The sequence below is a fragment of the Cupressus sempervirens genome, chromosome 1 (genome assembly GCF_028749045.1).
Source record: "Cupressus sempervirens isolate cs-2001-9-10 chromosome 1, ASM2874904v1, whole genome shotgun sequence".
NCBI classification, from domain to species: domain Eukaryota; kingdom Viridiplantae; phylum Streptophyta; class Pinopsida; order Cupressales; family Cupressaceae; genus Cupressus; species Cupressus sempervirens.
In genome coordinates, this window is record NC_143118.1 from 542,841,221 (window position 1) to 542,853,523 (window position 12,303).

Here is a 12,303-nt window from a genome sequence, read left to right on the forward strand (position 1 = left end):
TGAGGAAGATATGCTGCACGTTTCACTTTTGTCCCTCTGCAGGTTATTGTCTTTTGTAGTTTCTTTTTCTGGGCGTTGTTTTTAAATTACTTACCTAAACTCGCCATATTGCTAGCCATATTTGTCATTTTTATGCTGGTAGCAATGTAGCGATTGCTCAAAAAATGGTAATGTAACTAAAAAATCCTCAAAGGTGGGCCCCGATAAGGCTGAGCTATGCAGATCAAATTACATGGTGGCATCCTATTGAAATATCTTTGAGCCGAAAAAATTTGATTCGTCGAAGCTCACCATGTCGCTAGCCGAGTTATTTTTTTGGCGGTAGCAACATAGCAACCCACCTGAAAGTCATAAACACGATGAGGCCCAAGACATGTGATGTCATCAAGAGATATAAATATATATATATATATATGTGTGTGTGTGTGTGTGTGCTAGCATGTTGAGCCAGCTCAATGATAGTGGTATCATGGACCCACTTCCCGTGTCTAAAGTACAAAGATTTTTGATCATGAGATCGAGCCAAGATCAAAGGCCATCATTAGCTCGCTATGAAGAAGTTCTTGGAAGTTATGTATAGCGAGTTCATGATTGGTGGCCCACCATTGTTGCAGTAAATTGTTGACCACAAGATCAAATCTAGATCGACGATGCTCATTAACTCGCTATGAGGAGATGTGCAATAAATAAGTATAGTGAGTTAACAAGCAAGGGACCCACCATTATGTTCTTAAAGGTTGTTTCAATTATCTTCCACACAATTAAAGTAAGATCAATGGTTATCGCTAGCTCGTTGTGGAAAGGTGCTCGAGAGTTATGTGTAATGAGTTAGCGAGTTGATGACACGTGTCCGTGGTCATCCATGGGCCTAGTTTGAAGTGCCAACCTTGAAGGAAAGGTACAGATGGAGGTATTTCATTGGTTTGAATGCCAATGTGTTAAGAAGAAAGCTAAGTCAGCCTAGTTGTCATTCCTAGGTCATAGGATTTTTCATGGATCAATGGCGCAAGTTTAAAAAAGGAAATGCGATGCCACTCTATTTTTCTATCCTACGCATTTATGATAAATGAAAGCTTCACATGTTGAAAAAATAGAGTATAATACAGGAGATTTTCATTAATTCTAGTCCCACGCAAACAAAGATTGCAAATTTTTTGAGCACAAGAGCCTATTGATTTCATCGTGTTAAGCTTGGTAAGAACGTGAAAACTATTCCTCAGTTGTTCAAGATCAATTACAGAGGTTCAAAGAAGAACAAGTTCAACAAGTCAAGTAAGTACTCATACTATAACCTTTGTGGCATTCCAGTTCTCTCAATACTGTCAAAATACCTCCTAAGAAGCCATTTTCTGGGAAAATTAACTATATGGATAGGAATGTCCATGATGATTTATTAGAATTAATCCCAGAGTCTATTGTAGAGCCTACACAAGTTAAAAAATTGATTTCCTTAAACCCTAGGCTTAAAATTGCGGATGGCCTGTATGACAAGGGGAATTGGGTAAGGGATGCAACAACTACTCAAACTAGTCTTATCCTGTTTAAAAAGTGGTTTTCAAAAAGGAAGTTGTTTGCCCCTCATGCTAATGTCTGGAATTTTGATTTGGGAAAGTTAGTAGTCCCAATGTTTTCATGGATTATGATTTTCTTGAAGCCATTGCTAAGAATTATGACCAAGCCATTAGGGTTGTAAGAAGAAAGGATGGTGTGCCTCTGGTCTCGATTACTCCTGAAGAAATTAGAGAGGTTTTTCACCTAGAACCATTATCAGATTACCATGTGCAAATCAATCTGCTAGAATTAGAGAATGAATATAAAGCAAAGAAGGATGCAATCAGGGGAGGTGCACTGAGGGCACATATTGGTACAATAGGAACTTTTCCAGTACTTACTGCAGCCTCTAGAGAGCCTTTTAAGAAGAGTCTTTTTACTTCTCGGGCTGTAGAGATATACAGGACCTTATGCCAAGTTTTTGGTGAAGATGAGCAAGAACTTATGCCCATTGGTTTCTAAAGTACATGATGGTTCAGAGTGCTTCCTTCAGTGTAGATGTTATTTTTGATTTTGCTTCCTTTTTGGCTAAAGAAATTCACATTGGTTTAGTTGGGATTGTGAAGGGCAAGGTGGAAAAAACTTTTGGTCACTACTCTCTATTAATGCATATGTTTTTGTTCAAAGGAGTGACATATTTTGGTAATGGTATGGAACTAAACAGAGAGGAGAATGGGGAAATACTGCTAGTCCAATTGTGCAGTGCATATATGACCTGGGATGGAAGTAATGCTAGTTTTGTCAGATTTGATAGATATTTTGCTTCTAAGATGAGGTGCCTTATATTGAGTGACAATCCCAAAATCCCTAAAGCACTAATGAGTCTCATTAGGCCTACGGATAACCCCCATGACTTGAAAGTTTCACATAATTGGGGAGATATCATCCCTTACTCTGTTTCTACTATTTTCAGAATATATGGTTTTAAAGGGAGTCCTCATGTTTTTCCTTACCAAGTACCTTTGAAGGTTGGAGTGGATAAAGTTTTGTGGCAGTTAGGGGGAGTTGAAGAAATTTTTTTGTTGAAAAGGCAATTAGGGTCAATTTTCCCTAACTGCACAATGGCCCATCAGTTTGTGATTACAAAAGGGGGATGGCTCTTTTTACATAAAATTTTGGAGCAGTATGATGGTTGTCTCTCATCCCTATTTTTGTGATTCTAAGGGATTTTTCAATCAGATGTTGAGGCATAGAATCAAGTTGGGACCAGTCAAGCATGATTCTTATTATCTAGAGGACATTATAAGGAATGAATTCTCATTGCAGGAGCAGGAAACTAAAAAGGAAAAGTGAAAAGTTTATTCCTGGGTCTTAGAATTCGTTCATTGTTTTGATAATAAATATGATCCTTTAGATAATGTTGTTATAGAGGCTGACAAAATAAGTAAACTCATGAATACCTTCCCTGAAATAATGGAAGTCATGAATGAAAAGAAACAATTTTTTATTGATTCCTATCTTGATAAGGCCAAAGAGGTCATAAGGAGATTGGCTTTCACCCCAAATGTGGGAGCTGGTAGAATAATTGTACAAAAGAGGCCTGGGTATACTATAATTCAAAATAAAAGGGTTCCTATAGATAAGGGAAAACAAATAAAAGGATCCACTAGTATAGCCCAAGAGGAGAGACCTAATGTGCCTAGTCCTAAGAGGCAGAAGGTAATAATAGAAGAAAGGCCTCAAGTTGAGGAATATTCACCCACTCAGTCCCCTCTGAGGATTTGAGAAGAACATCTCACTGGTGAACAGATTGAATAGATGGGATCACAGGGAGGTATTTTTATTACTCAAGCAGAATTAGATGAGGGTAACCCTCCAGAACCTTCCCTCCCAAGTTTGGATCTAACTGTAGTAGATTATAGTGGCAGGGAATTGGACCCTGTGTTAGAGTAGGCAAGTCATACATTTTTGAATGATGACAGTTTTGTTAAATCTAGGGCTTTTCAGCAGTTTGCATGGAGGGAAAACATGAACATTTTTGAGGAGAAATGTAAAAAGATGAAAACAGAGCATCTAGAAATGGAAGAAACTTCCATTCAGAACCAAACTAAAGAAGAAATGATAAAAGAATTGTAGAATATAAGCCCTGAGGAATAGAGGAAAATGGTCAAGGCATCTAACATTTTATTTTTGCCAAATTGGGATATTGCCGATGCTTTAGTTTTTAGTTTTGTTTCAAATAAATTGACTTTGCAAGACCATAATAAAGAGAACTTTCAAGGCACTGCATCCATTGAAGATCAAGTTGCATTGGTCAGTTGGTCACTGAGAAGAGGTTCCAGAGCCACATCATCACAGTAAGATGACTCTAGCTTGATGGGAAGCTTAATTGTGAGAAGAGTTGCTGATACCTCACATGTGCAGGCATCATCTTGGAATGTGGAATCTTCCAAGTTTCTTTTGGATACTGCAAAGAAGGAGGAACATGCCATGTCTGAGATATAGGGTAAATATGAAACACTTCTTGAGGCCTATAATAGGGAGGTAAAAAGGATAATTGAACTTGAAAACAAGGTAATGGGGAAGTCCACAAGGCCAAGAATAACATACCCCCATCCTCCAGTGGAACCTTTTAAATCCACCCCCCTTGTAGAACTACCAGACACACCTCAAAGGCCAGAATATTATATAGCTGAGGATTTTGAAGAAGAAAAAATAAGCTATGGTCTTTAGATGTAGAGTCAAATACGCAATATGAGGATAAGCTTAGAAAGGCCCTAATGTATTTGGTAGATAATATTGAATGGCCCTTGTTTTTTGAGCAGTTGGAAAGAGTAATAAGTATATGGGAGCAACTGAAAACCCATGATGAAATCCTCAAGCCTATTGTTAACAAGTGGGGAAAAAGGGAAAAAGAAATAACCCTTTTATGTTATTCAGTTATAAGGTCTTCAAATGACCATATTGAAAAATTATATGATATTGCTAATGACTTGACAAATTTTGATCACAGGAGAGTTGCTTTGCAATTGAAAATTGTTTCTTATTTGAATAAATACAAGAATAATTTTTTTTATCTATTTCCTTGTGCTTTGGATAGAAAGAACCAATTGAAAGATAAGGATGAATGGAGTAAAGAACTGGATGACCTTTTCTGCATAAGGATAAATAAAGTTGTTAATGAAAAGGGGCATGCCTGGTGGGCCACCACGATAGAGGAATTGGTTAAAGTCTAGTTATTTTTTGATTCTTTGAGGCAAGAATTTGTTGGTTTTGAAAAGGAGGCTGATTATATATTAAAGAAATAGGATAATATCCTACAGTTCAGCTAGCCGGATGACATACAGTTTAACACATGGATGGCAGATATTCCTTTGGACCAGTAGTTGGAGGAAGGTAGTTCAGATAATGATAGGGAACAAGAAGATGAGCTGCAGGTCATCGACACATCAGCACCAGAATTGAAGGACACAGAAAGTGAAAAGGAAATAGTGCCTGCTCAAGGTGAAAGCAGTGAAAACCCATAGGAACAAACTGATTTGAAGGCATCACAAGATCACCCCTCATTGGCTAGCCTGGAAGCCACGTATTCTAAGGATCAGGAACAATGAGAGACAAATCAAAAGTTGATAAGTACAATAGTAACAGGAATGGGCCTACCTAAAAGAATATTTGATACACCTGGCATTCTGTTGTGACCTTTTTGTCTTTTTTGTAATGTTTTGTTCCTTGGACACCTCTCAATCACATTTTACCTTTACTTGTTGCAACTCATATCTATATAAATGAGTTTTCAAGGCATTGTGATGGTCCGAGACTTGTGTAATTTTTTGTTTTCTTTCAAGAAGAGTAAATATACAGTTGGTCCAATACTATGTAGGGGTTTTGAGTTTGCTTCCATTGTACTTTCTGATAATTAAATTGAAATGATAGAAATGGCAATCTATTCTTGGTATTCAATTGGTTTTCTATTGGTTTTTGTATTAGTCATATGAAAAGGATAATACAACAAGGTATTTACACTATATCTGTGTCCTAAAAGGAAGTATTATGTGTATGATCAAGAGTTGTATGCTATTGTTAAAGCCTTGAAGAAGTAGAGGCATTATTTGATTCCTAAGGAGTTTATGCGGTATGATGATCATAAAGCTTTATAGTATTTGGGAAGTCAATATAAGTTGAATCAAAGACATCTGAAGTGGGTTGAATACTTGTAGATTTTTACATTTGTGATCAACCATAGGAGTGGAGTTACTAATCAAGTTTCTAATGCATTGAGCATAAGATGTTCTTTGATGATCGAGTTGAAGGTTGAAGTTATTGGTTTTGATGAAATTAAGGAATTTTTTGATACTACCCCTATTTTTCTAAGGCGTGGAGACAGTCTGGAGCACCAAATCTATCAGATCAAATAAGTATGATGAGTATTTCATTCAAGAAAGTATATTGTTCAAAGATAATTAGTGTGTATACCAAGAAGTCCTATGAGAGTTAATTTGATATACAAAAAACATTGTGGTGGTTTGGATGGAAATTTTAAAATTGATAAGACATTGAGTTTTTTTTTGCTTAAGGATAAGTTATATCAACAAAATATGTATAATGATGTTTAGAATTTTGTAAGGATTTGTGGAATTTGTCAAATTGCAAAAGGAGTAAGTTAGAATACTAGTTTTTATATACCTATTTTTCTTCTTGAGAAAGCTTGGAGTGACATTAGTATGAATTTTGTTCTTATATTACCTAAGATAGCAAGAGGGTATGATTCCATATTTGTTGTTTTGGATAGATTTTCTAAGATGGAAAATTTCATACCATGTAAGAAGACATGAGATGTTGTGCATATTGCTAAGATTTTCTTCAAAGATATTGTTAGATTGCATGGATTCCCAAAAAGTGTTATTTCTAATAGAGACTGTAAGTTTGTTGGTTACTTTTGGAGGACTTTGTGGAAGAAGATGGGTACTGAGTTGAGATTTAGTTCTACATTCCATCTATAGATAGATGGAAAGACAAAGGTTGTAAATAGAAGCTTGGGCAATTTTTTGAGATGTTTATTTGGAGATAAGCCAAGCGATTGGGATATTGTATTGGCACAAGATGAGTTTGCATATAATAATTTTGTGAATAAGAGTATAGAAAAAACATGTTTTGAGATTGTTATTAGAATGTAACCTAGAGGTATATCAGATTTGAGGGATGTTGCTAGTGAAGAGAAGAGAAAAGGGGAAGAATTTTCTAATTTTATGAAGTCTTTTCATGAAGAAGTGAAGTTGAACTTGGAAAAAATTAATCAAAAGTATACAGTGAATGTTGATAAGTCTAAGCGACATCATGTTTTTGAAGTTGGTGATGAGGTGATGATTCATTTTGTTAAGGTTGTAGCTTTTGTCAGATTGATTTGATGGTAAAGCATCTTTAAGACAAATATCCTATATATTTTATATGTAATGTAATATATTTTTTATATAATATACATTATATATTATTATATAATAATATAATAACATATTACATATATGCTTAAAGATGATGCAGGAGCATCCAGAGGTATAAGGGCAATCCTGTGTCACCCAAAAAAATGTACTTAGACTTAGTTTCTATTTTATGTCTTTGCATTTTTGGATACCCATTTGGCTCAAATAAAGGTTCCAACTCTCATAGTTCAACTATCAGTGCATTTAAAAATCCCGAAAAAATAGGAGCATGCAATTTGACCATCATTTTGGTGACCTAGAAGGTGTGACTTGGCCAGATGAATGTAATCGAGATTTAGAGCATTCCAGAAAAAGAATCAGGCCAAAAGGCCCCACGGTTTGAAAGTTATTGCAGTTTTTCGAGTTTTGGAGACCCCCTAAGAATGCTTCAAAGTCAGGTTTGGGGCAATAAATGACCTCAAAAAGGGTCAAAAAATGGGGGATGAGCAAAGCTTGTCCATAGGGCTATAGAGCGCTTCGAGAGCTTTCCGAAAATGTAAACGGTTCGTCAATCGGAGTTACGGTTCAAAAGTTATGCCTCCCGGAAGTTCGGCTACCGTTTCTGGATTCTTCTAGAATTGCACCGACTTCTAACACAGCTTTCGGAACCTTCTATTTTGTCGGTGGATGCCTATTAGCACTTTCTAGAATGTACTCCTAGTCCTTAACCCTCCGGGGTCTATTTAAGGAGATTTCTGGCATTGTAAAAGGCAGTTCGGATTGGAGCTTGAGAGGAGGTGCTAAAAGGAGAAATATTCTCCAGATTTATGCTATTGTAAGCCCGCAGGGCATGTTTTGAGTTTATTTTCTCTGCACTGTTTGTACCAGCTTATTTTCTCAGTTAATATAATTTCCCCTTTCTATTGTGTCTATTCTGGTTGTTGGGTTGTGTCCCCATCAAGTGGTATCAGAGTGGGTTTTCCTGAGTGTGTAGACAGAGCGCCGACTGTGAGGCAGTTTGCACCAGGACTGTGTGGTTGTGGGTTTGAGTTAGAAGATGCCTCCACGAAGAGAGCATGGTGGAAGGGCCAGAGCTGTTGATCCTGAGGAGGTTAGAGCCCTCCAGAGATAGGTACAAGCATTGCAAGAGGAGCTTCATAGAGGAGCAAATATTGCCGCAGATGATAATAGTGAGGATGACAATGAAGAGGAAGTAATGGAAGTTGACGGGGAAGTTCTGAATCCTGTAGAGGAAAGGCTTTTTAGGGCCATTTCTAGGTTTGGGAAAAGACCTACAATTGAAGTGGGTATATTTTTGAGAAATTTGAAACCAGATGAGTTGATCGATTGGATCAATGAACTCGACGAATACTTTGAGTATGAGGATATAAGGGACCCAGATAGGGTTAAGTTTGCAAAGGCAAAACTAAAAGGCCATGCCAAAATTTGGTGGCAAGAGATTCAACTGGAAAGACTTAGAAGAGGAAAGGAGAAGATCACAAGATGGGATCGCATGGTGGACAAATTGAAGAAGCAGTTCATTCCTGTGGACTACGAGCTTGATCTGTTTAAGAAGATGCATGGGTTAAAGCAAGAAGGAAGATCAGTCCAAGAATATACAGAGGAGTTTTATCGACTCCTGATTAGAGCGGGGCATGCAGAAGAAAATAAGGAGAAGGTTGCTCATTATATCAGTGGGTTATGACCTAGCATCCAGGAGGAATTAAGTCTGGTAAGAATGACCAGCGTTGAAGAAGCATACCAGTTTGCCCTACGAGTTGAAGAGAAGCTGAGTAAAAGGTTTGAAGGAAGACAAAGAGGGCGCGATCAAGGAGGAAGGGGAAGTGGTAGATCATCTGGAGGCCGCAATGAAACTCAAAAGAAAAATGAGGATGAGGGTACTAGCAGGAACCAGAGGAATGAGGGTTTCAATCGCTCCCGTGATCAAGATTTTGGAAATCAAAGAGGAAGAGGTAGAGGACGTGGGCAAGGAAGAGGAGGCTTCCGTGGTACCTGTTTCCATTGCAATGAAGAAGGTCATCGTGCCTTTGAATGCCCTCAACGACAAGGAAGGACAGATAGGAGAGCTGAGGGCCAAGCTAGGGTTGCTCATGTGGATGAGGATGCACAATCATCACATTCAGAGGATGTAGAAAGAGGAGAGACCTTGGTAAATGAAAGAGTCCTACTAAGTGGTGAAAATGAACCAGGACAACGGAGGAGCTTGTTCCGTACCAGATGCAAGTGTGAGGATAAATGTTGTGATGTGATCATTGATGGTGGTAGCACTGATAACTTGGTATCCGAAGAGATGGTCTCTAAGCTGAAGCTCAAGAGGGAGAAACATCCCCAGCCCTATCGGATTTCTTGGGTAAAAGATGATCATAAGGTCCTGGTAAGTGAACAATGTTTGGTAAAATTCAAAATTGGGAGTTACCATGATGAAGTTCTCTGTGATGTTATTTTGATGGATGTTTGCCATCTATTGTTGGGTAGACCATGGCAGTTTGATAGACATGCAATACATGATGGACATGCAAACACATACTCTCTGACAAAGGATGGAGTTCGCCACAAATTGAAGCCCATGAAAAAGGAAGGTGAAAAGGTATGTAGCAATGCTAGGATTTGTCTTGTTGATGGAAGGAAGTTTTTAGATGGCATGAAACATCAACGTATGTGCTATGCTTTGATTCCTAGGAAAGATAAAGAAGGTAGTAGTGAAATACCATTTGAAGTTTCAGATTTACTAGGAGAATTTGGAGATATTATCTTTGATAATGTTCCAGATGGATTGCCACCGGTAAGGCAAATCAGTCATCAAATAGATCTGATTCCAAGAGCTAGTTTGCCTAACAAGGCTGCTCACAGGATGACTCCTACTGAAACAAAGGAGCTAAATAGACAGGTTTAGGAGCTGTTGAGGAAGGGCTTGATTCGAGAGAGCCTGAGTCCATGTGCAGTACCTGTAGTACTTGCACCAAAGAAGGATGGAGAGTGGAGGATGTGTACAGATTCTCGAGCTATAAATAGGATAACCATCAAGTACCGGTTTCCTTTACCAAGAATGGATGATCTTATGGACTGCTTGAGTGGAGCTCAGTACTTCACAAAGATAGATCTGAAGAGTGGCTATCATCAGATACGGATTCGAGAAGGAGATGAGTGGAAAACAACCTTCAAGACCAAGGAGGGTCTTTATGAGTGGTTAGTCATGCCCTTTGGATTGACGAATGCCCCAAGCACCTTCATGCGGCTCATGAATGAGGTACTTAAGAAGTTCTTGGGAAAATTTGTTATTGTCTATTTGGATGATATTTTAATTTTCAGCAAGACTTTGGAAGAACATTTACTGCATATTCGTAGTGTCCTTGAAAGGCTAAGGGAAGAGAAACTATTAATTAATCTAAAGAAGTGTGTCTTTGCAAAAAGGGAGTTAGTCTATTTGGGATTTGTTATATCACCTGAAGGTCTCAAAATGGATCCAGAGAAGGTAAAAGCCATCTTGGAATGGCCTACTCCAAGGTCTGCTACTGAGGTAAGATCATTTCATGGTCTGGTTGGTTTTTACAGGAAGTTTATTAAGAATTTCAGTGGCATATGTGCACCCCTAACTGATACAATAAGAGGGGATAGAAAAGAGTTCAAATGGACTGCAGCAGCTGCAAGAAGTTTTGAATTGCTGAAGAAGAAGGTGACTGAACAGCCTGTGTTGGCACTTCCAGATTTCAGAAAAGTATTCCAGGTGGACTGTGATGCTAGTGGTAGCGCTATTGGGGCTGTATTAAGCCAAGAAGGTAAGCCTATTGCATATTTTAGTGAAAAATTGAATGATGCAAAGAAGAAGTATTCTGTTTATGATCAAGAGTTCTATGCGATAGTTCAGGCCTTAAAGAAATGGAGGCATTATTTGTTGCCAAAGGAATTTGTTTTGTATACTGATCATCAGGCATTACAGTACCTAAATAGCCAAGGTAAATTGAATCAGAGGCATATGAAGTGGGTAGAATTCTTGCAGAGTTATACATTTGTGTTAAAGCATAGAAGTGGAAAATCTAACAGGGTTGCAGATGCATTAAGTAGGAGACAGTTGTTACTTACAACAATGCAGGTTGAAGTAGTTGGGTTTGATGAACTCAAGAATTTGTACCCCGAGGATCCTGATTTTGCTGAAGCATAGAAAGCTTGTAAAGAACCTGTGGCTGTAGATAGAACCAAGTGGTTAGACTATTTGATTCAGGATGGCATGTTGTTCAAAGGCAGTCAATTGTGCATTCCAAGGAGTTCCATGAGGGAAAATCTGATTAAGGAGAAACACAGTGGAGGGATGGCAGGACATTTTGGTCGGGATAAGACCATTGCCATTCTTAGAGAACATTATTTTTGGCCTCAAATTACACAGGATGTGAAGAAGTTTGTACAGAGTTGCCAGGTTTGTCAAGTTGCCAAGGGGTTTAGTCAAAATACTGGCCTATATCAGCCATTGCCTGTTCCATCAAGACCATGGGAGGACATAAGTATGGATTTTGTTCTTGGATTGCCAAGGACACAAAGGGGTAATGACTCAGTATTCGTGGTGGTTGATAGGTTCTCCAAAATGGCACATTTCATTCCATGCCACAAAACTCATGATGCTGTCCATATTGCAGACTTGTTTTTCAAAGAGGTGGTAAGACTACATGGTCTTCCAAGGAGTATAGTTTCTGACCGAGATACTAAATTTGTGGGGTATTTCTGGAGGACATTGTGGAAGAAGTTGAGAACAGACTTGAAATTCAGTTCCACGCATCACCCACAGACTGATGGCCAAACAGAAGTGGTAAATAGAAGTCTGGGCAATTTGCTGAGATTTTTAGTTGGAGATAAGCCCAAGGGATGGGATTTGATTCTACCACAGGCAGAGTTTGCTTATAATAACTCTGTAAATAGGAGTACTGGAAAATCACCATTTCAAATTGTATATGGAAATAGCCCAAGGACTGCACCAGAATTGAGGAAGATAGAACAAGGGGAGAGAACAAGTGCTGAAGCTGAGGAATTTGCTGAACACATCAAGCGTCTACATGAGGAGGTTCAAGCACACATTATCAAGATGAATCAAGAGTATAAAGCTAGGGCTGATGCAAGGAGAAGACATAAGGAATTCCAAGTAGGGGATCTTGTCATGGTACACTTACGAAAAGAAAAATTTCCAGTTGGTACTTACAACAAGCTGAAAATGAAGAAATTTGGCCCTTGCAAAATTTTGAAGAAACATAACTCAGGAAATGCATATGAGGTGGAGCTGCCAGATGGTATTCACATTTCTCCCATTTTCAACATTGCAGATTTGACAGAGTATCATGATGATGGTGCTGATGAGGAGCTGGTTTTAGAGCCATGTCCAATTCCTGCT